Source organism: Oratosquilla oratoria, chromosome 13, assembly GCF_046742065.1.
Source record: "Oratosquilla oratoria isolate Oo_2021 chromosome 13, ASM4674206v1, whole genome shotgun sequence".
Taxonomy (NCBI): Eukaryota; Metazoa; Arthropoda; class Malacostraca; order Stomatopoda; family Squillidae; genus Oratosquilla; species Oratosquilla oratoria.
Window position 1 is genome coordinate 59,992,532 of NC_134789.1, and position 12,500 is coordinate 60,005,031.

At 42.9% G+C, this 12,500-nt stretch overlaps 1 protein-coding gene across 2 annotated transcripts in view; it reads right to left on the reverse strand.

Annotated features, from left to right (window-relative positions):
- Positions 1-12,500, reverse strand: part of LOC143032445 (uncharacterized) — a 313,888-nt gene that overhangs the window by 300,777 nt on the left and 611 nt on the right. The window lies entirely within an intron of this gene.

Genomic DNA, 12,500 nt, shown 5'->3' on the forward strand with positions numbered 1-12,500 from the left:
ACGTCCACAGAGGGAATTATCCTTATATCTTATTTTTTCACTATGTATTATTAAAATGAGCAATATCCTTCTATGTATCATAATTGTACATATTTTTTATCTAATACTGAGTGTATCACTCAACCATGTAAATACCTACTTCTGTTACGTTGTAAATATTACTGTACGACAAACAACTGATGTAGTGGCAGCCGTCACAGCCTTCGTGGTGAGTTGCCTTGCTTCCTAGCGCAAATCTCGACTGGCGCTGGACAAGACAACTGGCTACGATTTACTACAGTAAATCCGTAGAACGAAACAGCCTTTACTTGCTACGCTACTCACATCGCCTCAAATACTTGCTCCTCTACTCACATCGCCTCCAAAGTGTGGAACACACCTTCCACACTTAAGGCACAATACTTTGTTTTCAATTTTATTTCCATTTTACAAACAAGTCCCGCTCCACCAAGGTACCGCTCTGCAGGACTTTGTAGCGTAGAATTTAATGAACCATGCCCTTGGTCCAACTCGCTGACCTACATCACCAGTTAATCATACTTTAAGATAATTCCAGGAACAGATGATGCGTGTATGTTCAGTCAATACTTAGTTATATATTTTTATGGTTACACAGCACATAGTCATATAGTTAGTTGTACTGCACGACCAATTTTGGAGTGAATAACTTCGTAAATAGATCCTACTAAAAGTGTGTGTGTGTGTGTGTGTGTGTGTGTGTGTGTGTGTGTGTGTGTGTGTGTGTGTGTGTGTGTGTGTGTGTGTGTGTGTGTGTGTCGTACTCCCCTGTTTAGTCGTATAAAGTTGAGTGGTAGCTGTGGTCAGCGTGGCTAGAACAGTGGAAGTTACGAACAAGTGTATGAATAGTTTTCAGCATCTCTCAAAATGGTTGTGTTGAATGAGACTAATCCTTCCTCTTTATGACTGTTATTTATGTTTACTTTAATTGGTAATGATTTGAGTAGTGATAGTGTACGGGGTGTGGGAGGCCGGACTTGGATATTAAATCCAGACCTTCTCTGTGGTTCTCTGGGCCGCAATCATAACTTATGATATTCTCTGACTTAGACTCCTTGAGTCTAGTTTTCAGACTGACTTGACTCTGTGTGACAGCCAAGACGAAACCTCTGAAGGGGGTAAGGCTCCTCCTCCAATCATCTATGATTGGCTAAGTTTGTTTCTGTTTACCATATACTGGCCAATAGCAATATGCTGACAAATTACAATCAAGAGTCCTACACGCCTCTTCGGAGACACCTGGCCCTCACAGAACAGAGCTCCGTTCACTGGGTCAGAGAGGGCCATGATATTCATTAAGAAAAAACTGACCTCAGCAAGAATTTAATGATGTTATGGTTTCGCATAGGGTCCCATACGCGCGACGCTAGCGTGCGATGATAAAAACTAGTATCAACTAGTATCATACTTTCTAGTATCATCGCCAGTACAACGTGATGTTTTCGTCATCAAAGCAATCACCACACATGTGTGTGTGTGTGTGTGTGTGTGTGTGTGTGTGTGTGTGTGTGTGTGTGTGTGTGTGTGTGTGTGTGTGTGTGTGTGTGTGTGTGTGTGTGCGCGCGCGCGCGTGTGTGTGTACGCGTGAGTGTGTGTGTGGGGGGGTGCGCATGTAAGCGTGTGTGTGAGGAGCACGACGAGCCAAAGATTTATGTTATATCATGTTATGCCTGTCCCTTGGCCAAACACGTCTGTACCTTTCGCAGTCAGCTGACACACCTCACCATCTGATCACATCCCCACCACCACCATCTTTTCTCCTTCTCGCAATGGGTCGGTCGGTTCACCTCAACTCCTCCTCCTCACCCTCCTCCTCCTCTTCGCAGCCGAGTCGAGCTTTCCCTCGTTCGTCATGATCAGCTCCTCTCCTCTCCTTTTTATTTTGCAGCAGCAGCAGCTGAAACCACCTTCTCCTCCTTTTTCTCATTCTTCACCCACAAACTCCAATCTTTCCATGCAGACTACTCACACGCCCCTCTCTCCCTCCCTCTCCCCCACCCGCCTCTATCATCACGTTCTTTTCACGAAAATAGGATCTGACCACGCTACATCACTATCAACACCCCCCCTCCCACATATCCTACCCCAAACTGTATGGACTTTGTTGTAGCAAGTACTCAACCCTACTCCAGCTGACCTCAGAAAGTCGCACCCGCTTTCGCCATGCACGGGTCCACCCATCGTGGCCTCAGCCGAGCCCCGAGATGAATAAAATCGCCTGGCGCCTGTCAGATCAAAAGGCACATAGTGCCTCATGGTCGGTGCGTGTGGAGGAGGGGGGGGGATTCAGGACAGAGACCTGCTTGTGGCCCAGAGGCATAAGACAGGCCAAAATACAAAATGTGTCAAATATGCTGTAATGCTATGAAGGTAGAAAACAACCAAATACGCGAGCACGCACACACTCACATACGCACGGATGCATTAACTTATGGATTAATCCAAAACAGTGAATAATCAACAAAGTAATAGTTTTCTGAAGTTATGAAATACGTGTGTGTGTGTGTGTGTGTGTGTGTGTGTGTGTGTGTGTGTGTGTGTGTGTGTGTGTGTGTGTGTGTGTGTGTGTGTGTGTGTGTGTGTGTGTGTGTGTGTGTGTGTGTGTGTGTGTGTGTGTGTGTGTGTGTGTGTGTGTGTGTGTGTGTGTGCGCGCGCCGCGTCCGACAAGGCCATGAATATTCTGTATCAACCTCAGTTGATTTTATTTAAATGGAAGGAGCTTTTCGGAAGCAAAGAGATGGAGGTGAGGAACCTACGCCAGGAGGCGCTGAGTAGCTGTGGCCAAAGCCGTCACCTTTGCCCTACGCGTTTCGGGGACTGTTAATGGCAAATAACAGTCACCGCTGAGAATTGGAGAGGCGTGCGGGATTCGAACCCACAACTAAGCGAATGTGAAACCAGCACACTTCCGTTGACACCATCAGCACACTGTAGCACTACAGTGGAAAGAAAATGTAGATAAAAACCCGCATGAGATCAATCTCGTGGGACTAGACCACATGTATACTAGTATCTTGCATGAGTTGACTTACAAAGGATTACAAAGGCGGAGCATGCCGACAGGAGACCTTTTGGTCCATATCTAGGTCGGATGCAAAAAAAAAAATCATAATAATAATAAATAAATAAATAAAAGCTATAATAATGTAAGTATCAAATAAAATACATAAATAAACGCATAGGCATAGTCAAACAACAAACAAACAGGTGACCCTCCTTCACCTGCTCCTCCTTCTTCTGCCGCGCACATTCCTGAGGATGACCACGCCTTCGGCCCCGATCTCACCGACGACCTACCGAGCGACCCCGTCCGCTCCTGAGCTGCTCCGAGCCTTTCTCTCCGCACTTGGCATCACTCGAACTCGAACAGGATTCGTTTGTCGGTGACTTGGTTCGGGAGATCGAGCTAAGTTTCGCAGGTCCATTCGGGGCAAGCGAGTGACCTTCTCGATAGTATGACCTGGGTCAAGTTCATGTGTCCGCCACTAAACGCTATGCGTTTCGATGTGGGGGAAGGCTAAAGGGGCTATCACACTAAGCTATTTACCTCCAACCTCCAACTAATCGGCGGTACTGCCCACATCGATTTTTTTCCGCCCTAAAATCATTATTGCAAAACTATTTTGTTTTTCTCAACCAAAAATGCAGATTTTCATTTGATGGAATAAAATATTTTTCTCCAGAATATCAGATTCCTTCTCGGAAGCTGCGCGTTACGAATCTTCTTCAACAGTCGAAGGAAAATTAGCTCAATATGATAACACGATCTCTAGAATCTCGTAAAAGAAATATGGACATAGTAGAGATAGACGATATACTATATATATTCTATCTTTGTCCTACGCCAAGCGATTTTATTCAGCAGGTCCTCAAAACCGTAACAAGATTGTCCTCCTGACAGTTCTTATCTGACATTCACTAAATAGGAAATCTGGAAGAACGACGCTTTTCCAAGAGCTAAACAATATCCAGAGAAACAAGCATCTGGTCCACACGGAAACGTTCTCATTGCCTTTCACAATAAAAAAAAAAAAAAAAAAAATCTGTCGTAGGTTCTGTATAGAGCTCAAAGAAAAAAATGAAAATTAATCGGTTATTTATAACCCAACCACACGCCCCGTGGACTCGGGAGTCACGCCCTCACCCCCGCCCTTCTTCTACTCCCTCCTGACTTACTTCGGAAGAGCGAGCGCGCGTCGCCGCCAACGCGGGAACAGCACGTACCACTGCGGCGGCCCGAACCTGATACACGACATAACAGAACTCCATAAACGAGAGAAAAAAAAAGTGCACCACGCTCTCAATATATCACTACGTACCTTCACGATTGTTCTTTAGACTATTTTTTTTTTCCGGAAAAAAAGAATGCAACAGCGAAGGAGGCAAGTGCGCCACAGCTATTCTGATACAGTATGAGATAGCTTGAAGTGTCCGTAAGAGGAGGAGGAGGAGGAGGAGGAGGAGGAGGAGGAGGAGGAGGAAAACGACGACGACGACACTCACAAACATGAAGTTACGCTCGCGGTCGTGTACCGCGCCGTCAGCGTCAACCTCCTCTGCAGGCGAAGAGAGTCCTTCACACAGACTCCTCGATGACAAGAGGCCGCCGCGACGTCGGACCCGAAGTCATTCACGAAACGACGAGAGTAACCTACCTGAGACCTTACCCCTTCCCTAACTCCTTCATTTCCTCATGTCCTTCCTCCTCCTCCTCCATTTCTTCGTCGTTGTCCTCCTCCTCCTCCACCCCGTGGCACTGGGGGGCGGGGTGGGTGGGGGGTCAGGGGAGATCGGAGATAAGAACACGCGGCACGAAGGGGCCATCGCTCAAAGGGGGAAACCAGTGACAGATTTCCGTGCGCACGTGTGTGTGTGTGTGTGTGTGTGTGTGTGTGTGTGTGTGTGTGTGTGTGTGTGTGTGTGTGTGTGTGTGTGTGTGTGTGTGTGTGTGTGTGTGTGTGTGTGATTCACCTTGGTCTTTAGATCATGTGTTGGACTCGTGATCGACAGCTATTTCCCTCCCGGAAGAGAGCTCAGAGCTCGTATGACCGATCTATGGGTAATGCTGTGACCTTACACGCACACACACACCCAAATCCCCACCCACGAGAGTTGGAGTAACGACTCGAAGCGCAGCGATACTGAAATAATTTCAGCCCTGGGTAGGATTCGAACCAGGTACCTCCCGCACCGCCGTACTGACAGTCTGGGACTCTACCAACCGCGCCACCGTGTGTGTGTGTGTGTGTGTGTGTGTGTGTGTGTGTGTGTGTGTGTGTGTGTGTGTGTGTGTGTGTGTGTGTGTGTGTGAAACAAATATACCATATGAGGAGAAACTGACTCCACAACCAGAACAAGATATTTCATCTATAAATGGAAGAAAATGTGTAAAGAAAAAAAAGGAGGGGAGGAGGAGGAGGAGGAGGGAGACTGACTGCCATATTTGCCCCCTCTTTCCTACACCCCCTCCCCCGCCCCCGCGAGGCTCTGAACCCTCTCCCCCTCATCCATACTGCCACTTATCACAAGACACAACACCCTCTACCATGTCGGTCCTTTCGTGCGTGTGTCTGTGCGCGCATGTACATCACTTACGAACTTACAAGTGACAAAGAACACAAACCCCTCCTCCCTCCCTCCCTCCCTCCCAACCACCTCCATCCCCAACGATCCCTCCAGCCAATTCACACACACACACACACAAACACACACACAGTAGGTGGTGGGGGGGGGTTGTCAAACAACAACCAGATTGTCAATAAAGTCCCTTAAACCTTCAGAATTACACATGATCACAATGACCGAAACTACTATGCGTGCATCTACGGTCAGTCCCACTCGTCAGCACAACTCAGTAATTACCTGTGAAAGTGATGTTATTGACGCCAAACACAATCATGCTCGCAATGCAGTAATGAACTCGCGACCAACCACGACTACCCACCGAAACGTGTGACACAGGTCGTAAAGTCACCCTGACAAGAGAGGAAAAAACAAACAAACACACCCAGTTGCTTCGAGTTCAACTTAGCGTGACAAAATCAACATCTGTAGTCAACTGCCGCCCCATCCCCCCCCCCTCACCTCGCGTCAACAAATCTCGCCTTTATATGTGCCGGCCCGAGCAAACAACACGCACGTACGCCTGCGCGCTCGCCCGCTACGAGAAGTATTTTAGTATTCCGTCGGTGATATTTACCTGTTCTATCCTTGGGGATGGTATCACCCTAAAGAGTTGGTGTCACGGCGGTGATGAAACAGAAGGGTAGTAGAAGGGAGGGACAGTTAAACGTGGTCATATTTTTTTCTTCTTTTGTTTTTTATAACAGTCTTTTATCGTAAAAGTACGCTGCGTGAATCGGACCAGTAGAGACGTTACCAAATCCCCCTACAATAGAGGAGCAATTACATAGTGGCCCTGGCTTTTCGTCGGGTGCTCTTCAGTCGTTGAAACCCAGATACAAACTTGATAGGTGAGAAATATCTATAAGCTAAGTGACGCCATGTCGACTCGAGGACATTTTCAAGCTATGAGAGCTGACTTTGTATGCCTCGCCAGGAGCTCTCCTCGTCTTACGACTAATACGACGACGACGATGTTGTCATGCACGAGATCACATATGCGTCAGGGAGGCTGACGCAAGGAGACCCTCCACTAAGTGCTACGACACTTGAAGAGCTGCTACAGTATCAGACCACAAAGGGAAGCTCTGCAAGTAAAACCTCATGCATACAGTTGACGATTATTTGTTTTCACACACACACACACACACACACACACACACACACACACACACACACACACACACACACATACACAATACGCAACACATACAAATACTCACACACGCGCGCGTGTACTTTTTGCTGTAAAGTTACGTACCTATATAGTCTTGTTTATTGGTATGAAAACATAGTTACCAGTTGGTACAATGCATTTGTACACTGAGCGGGTGCGTACAAATACACACACATACATATTATATGTGTGTGTGTGTGTGTGTGTGTGTGTGTGTGTATTTGTGTGTATTTGTGTGTGTGCACATAAACCTATACCTAATCAAGTATGCAACAACGCCCATAACAGTTCTTACTTCTTGACGAGGGCCCTTGAACCACGACCAATATTTCTACATCCTCCACCGACCTGCAGTTGCTCCGTCGGCGCGCGAGCTCGCAAAGGTTCGCAAGATCCCGACAGGGACACACGGGCCGACGACTCTGAAGTTCTGAATCGATAAACAGCTGACAGACTGACTCAGCGACTGACAGAGTGACTGCAACAAAAGCTCCAACGTGCGATTCGAGCACGAGGAAGGGGGAGGTGAGGGGAAATGCATGGGTTCGCCACAAACGTTATTATTGTCGTTGTTCTCCGCTACAGCCCGACAACAACCCAAGGTCTTCCCTGTTCTCTCGAGGATTATACTGTATAAAACCCTTACAAGTGTATATTTTCACGATGCAAGTCCCCGTGCGTTCCTTGGCTACACCGCTACTCCCCCCCCCACACACACACACGCACACAACCACGCTTTCTTATGTAATCTTGTAACAATGTCCGAACGGAAACACACTCGAACATAATATAACATAACAGATACTTGTGTATACATTGTGACGAATGTGGATAGGAGGTAAAGGGAACACGGGCTGAGGGAAATACTTTTATTCCTAACTAGTTTCGCCTGAGTGGCTTCTGAAGAAACTAGTCAGAAATAAAAGTATTTCCCTCAGCCCGTGTTCCCTTTACCTCCTATCCGCATAACAGATTCTCTCGCAAGGCATCGTTCTTTCTTTCCACAAGTACCCGGCGGTGTAAGAACACAGGGTAGACACATATTCACACACTATTTTTCGACCTTCCAGCTGTTACCTACTCCACGAGGTAGCTAGACATGTTAGCTCTTATTTCGGAGAATTAAGAAAGTATTGTGGCCTTCCTATTGCCGCCACGCGGGACTCGAACTGCCATCCATCTGGCTTCTTATCTTCAGACGCCAGTACATGCTTCCCCTCACACTTACACTTACACACACACACACATATATATATATATATATATATATATATATATATATATATATATATATATGCACACAAAAAACACTGGTAAATAAGAAACTCAGTCGGAATGTTTTCGTCTATTTAAGACATTATCAAGGAATGCACCTTAAATAAACGAAAACGTTCGGATTTTCTTATTTCCCAGTGGGTTTTTTTCTGCAAATTATTTTCACGTGTGCCTTGTGAATTACTGCAATATACATATATATATATATATATATATATATATATATATATATATATATATATATATATATATATGTTGAGGCATTGTGACAGGTTGGTGAAGGTGGGTGAGGAAGACACCTTGGACTCTGATTTATGTCTTCCTCACCCACCTTCACCATATATATACATATATATATATATATATATATATATATATATATATATATATCACTCCTTGATCTCTTATTCTCTTTTTATACTTTTTAACAATGCTATCCATCTATGCTATGAATAATAATGGGGACAACACACTTCCTTGTTTCACTCCTGTTGTTATACCAAACCATTCATCTTTCTCATAACCAGTTCTGACAAGGCACGAACACGGCTTATGTGTATTTTCTATGGCTTTTTGCAGTTTGCTTGTCATTTCATACTCCTCCACTAAACATTTCCATAATTTGTTTCTTGGAACGGAGTCAAATGCTTTTGCTAAGTTTATAAAAGCACAATACAACTTTTTGTTATACTTCCAGTATTTTTCCATCACCATTCTTAAAAGAAAAATGGGGTCAGATGTACTTCTATCTTTTCTATATCCAAACTGTTCTTCTCCTAGCTTCGGCTCTATCACTCTTCTTGATCTCTTTTCTAGGATTCTTTCATAAAGTTTAGCTACTTGATTGATGAGAGAGATACCTCTGTAATTACCACAAGAGAGGTATATATATATATATATATATATATATATATATATATATATATATACTGTATATATATATATATATATATATATATGGGGGGGTATTCCAAGATGATTGAACGAAATTTTCAATTCCTTAGATGTCCAGCGTGTACACGCATGCATTTTAACTCTAGGACGTCAGAAGCTCCCGCGGGACCACTTATTATGTCGGACCTCACCCAAGGTCAATTTGGCTGAGAGCGAAAGGACACGTTCTCCATAGCCAACTGCAAGTCTTCATTACATATATATACCAAAGGCTTTCCCCCCTTACAAGGGAGATGGCCAAAAAAAGCCATAAAATCCACTCCCATTCATTCCATCCCCACATACTCCACTCCGATTCAAAACCCTCACTCCATCTTATCTTGGCTCCCCCTGGATGACAGGTCATCCCTGCATTTCGACCGATATATTTATTACTATTTTCACCATTGCTTGTATATAAAACATATGTATGAATACTGAGTATCCATACTCAGTTCGTGTATTGTACATTGTAGAAGTAAATTAAACATTAGATGGTAGAGAATAAATTGTACATACCATTATAATTTGGTAGCAACCACCATTTGAATATTGTATGTAAAATTGTACCATTAGCAACTGCCACCGTTTTCCTCGTGTACTGATTTATGATGTAGATCAGTCTAGTCACGGAGAGATAAAGAGAAAAAACCACAACTTCGTATGTCTCAACGCCTCAAAACCCAACGTAGACAACAAACAAGTATACACACACACACAATATATACATACACACACACATATATATATATATATATATATACATATATATGTATGTATATATAAACACATGCTGCAGGAAAAGAGGTTAATTGTAGATTGGCTCAGCTACATACCCAGTGCATACGACAGGAAAGCATTCCTGAATCATGGTGTAATGCAATAGTGCCTTTACTTCACAAGAAAGGAGACTACAAGGCCCTTTGTATCAACGGACCAGATAGTCTGTTATCAAAGCATTTCCCAAAGTCCTTACAAATAGACTAAATAAAGTTTTGAATGAAAACCAAACAAAAGAACAAATAGACTTCAGAAGCACATATCAGATTACGGATTAACTGCAGACAATGAACCACTTAATAAAAAACGCGAGATAATTCAATAAACCTCTATTAATTTATACACATGCCCTGGGGGCGTAATCGAAATCGTGCTAGTCTCGTATTCGCCTAGTTTGGGTTCGATTCCCGCACTTCTCAGATTTCCAGCAGTGACCGTTACCTGCCCCAAGTGTCCAAGCGCACAGGGCAAAGGTAATGATCTCGGCCACAGCTACTCAGCACCTCCTAGCGTAGACTCCTCGCCTCCTTCTTTTATGTGGGTCTTTTGTTAAGACTGAAGAGGAAAATGATAGAAATAATGAACAGGAGAGATCTCACCAATACTGATAAGGCGGAGAGGACAAAATGTGTAACGGTTTCCAACTCCAACCTGACACACATCCTCAACGGATATTTCCAAAAATTTCAAAAGTCACGCTTGAACAGCATCAGGAAGAAAGATAGGAGATAAAAGAGAAACAAGAGAGGGAAGTTGACAAAAATAGCGCAGTGTATCGAATGCCTTGCAGTGAATGCCAGAAAGTACAATGGTGAATTTGGGCGTCACAAAGAATTACAGAACTTAAAACAAGTTTAAAACACTGACATTGAATGCTATGCTCAGTTATGCGGATCAGTATTCACATTTACTTAGATGGGAGGGCGCATCAGTGATTTATGAAAAAAAGGATGGGAAGAACAATAGAAGCAGCACAAATATGTATTAATACTGTGACACACACACACACACACACACACACATTTTAAGCTAGGCATGTTAATTGGAGAATAAGAAGCAGGACCCAACAAACGTTGCTTTCCTGTATACTACAATTAGGTACAATCATACGTACACACATGTTCAGTATTACGTATGCATGTTTGTATGTACAGCATGTATTATGTACGTATATGCATGTACATTTGAATGTATGCATGTACGTATATAGATATAACTGTAATTGGTTGAATGGTCGAAAACAGAGAGTTGTTTTAAATGGAAAAACTTCTGGATGGAAAAGTGTTGCAAGTGGAGTTCCTCAGGGTTCCGTTCTTGGGCCACTTCTATTCATAGTATATATAAATGATATAGACCATGGACTAAAATCTACTGTTTCCAAATTTGCTGATGATACAAAACTGTGCGGAGTGGCAAATGATCACTCAAACCAATTAGATATTCAAGAAGATTTAGATAAATTACAGCAATGGTCTGAAAAGTGGCTAATGAAATTTAACACAAGTAAATGCAAGGTAATGCACATAGGTAAAAATAACAGTAAGTACGATTACAAGTTATTTGGAAATTCGTTAACAAAAATGGATAGTGAAAAAGATCTCGGCGTAATTATCAGTAACGACCTCAAATCATCCAAGCAATGTATTTCAGCCTCTGAGAAAGCAAATAAGATTCTGGGACTGATTGCGCGATCTTTTGATTTCAAAAGTCCATCACTCATTAACAAGCTATATAAATCGTTAGTTCGTCCACATTTAGAATATGCTGTTTCCGTATGGTCACCGAATCTCATTAAAGATATTGACAGACTGGAAAAAGTACAACGGCGAGCCACAAAACTGATTCCAAATATCAAAAATAAATCATACGAAAATCGACTTAAGCACATGAATCTGTTTTCCCTAAAAAAGCGTAGACTCAGAGGTGACTTGATACAGGTCTTTAAGATTTTAAAGGGAATTGACAACATCAAAAGTGACCAAATTTTCACATTGAATGAGAATCAGACAAGAAACAATGGTCTCAAACTGTCCGGAAATAGATTCAATTTGGAAGTAGGTAGAAACAACTTTGCCAACCGTGTAGTTAATGAATGGAATAAACTTCCTGCACAGGTAGTGCAATGTAGTTCAGTTCGAAGCTTTAAGAATCATTTAGATAAATACCTAAGTAAGATGCTGTAATGATTATAATTTATGTTATATTATTTGTTTTTGTTTTGTTATCATTTGTCTGTCTGATTTTCATTTATCATTAGTTATATGTCAATTTATTATTTACTATTTACCTGTTTGTTTATTATTTTAACTATACCTATGCATTCATTTATGTATTTTATTTGTTATTTACATTATTATAGTTTTTATTTATTATTTTATTATTAATATGATTTTTTTTTCTTTTTGCATCCGACCTAGATATGGATCAAAAGGTCTCCTGTCGGCATGCTCCGCCTTTGTAATCCTTTGTATGCATGCATGGGACGTGCTTCTAAAGTTCCTGTCCAAACTGGCGCTGGCCCGTACCGTACGTCAGAAGAAATCATGCAAAAACAAATCAATAACACGTTTCCTGATTCTATTAGCCAGCTGTCCCTGCCCTTAACACAGTTCCCCCCCCCTCCCGAATAACCTCACCCGGCGGTTAAACCCCCAGGGTTAGATGACAAGACGACTCGACTCGAGAAGGGATTGAT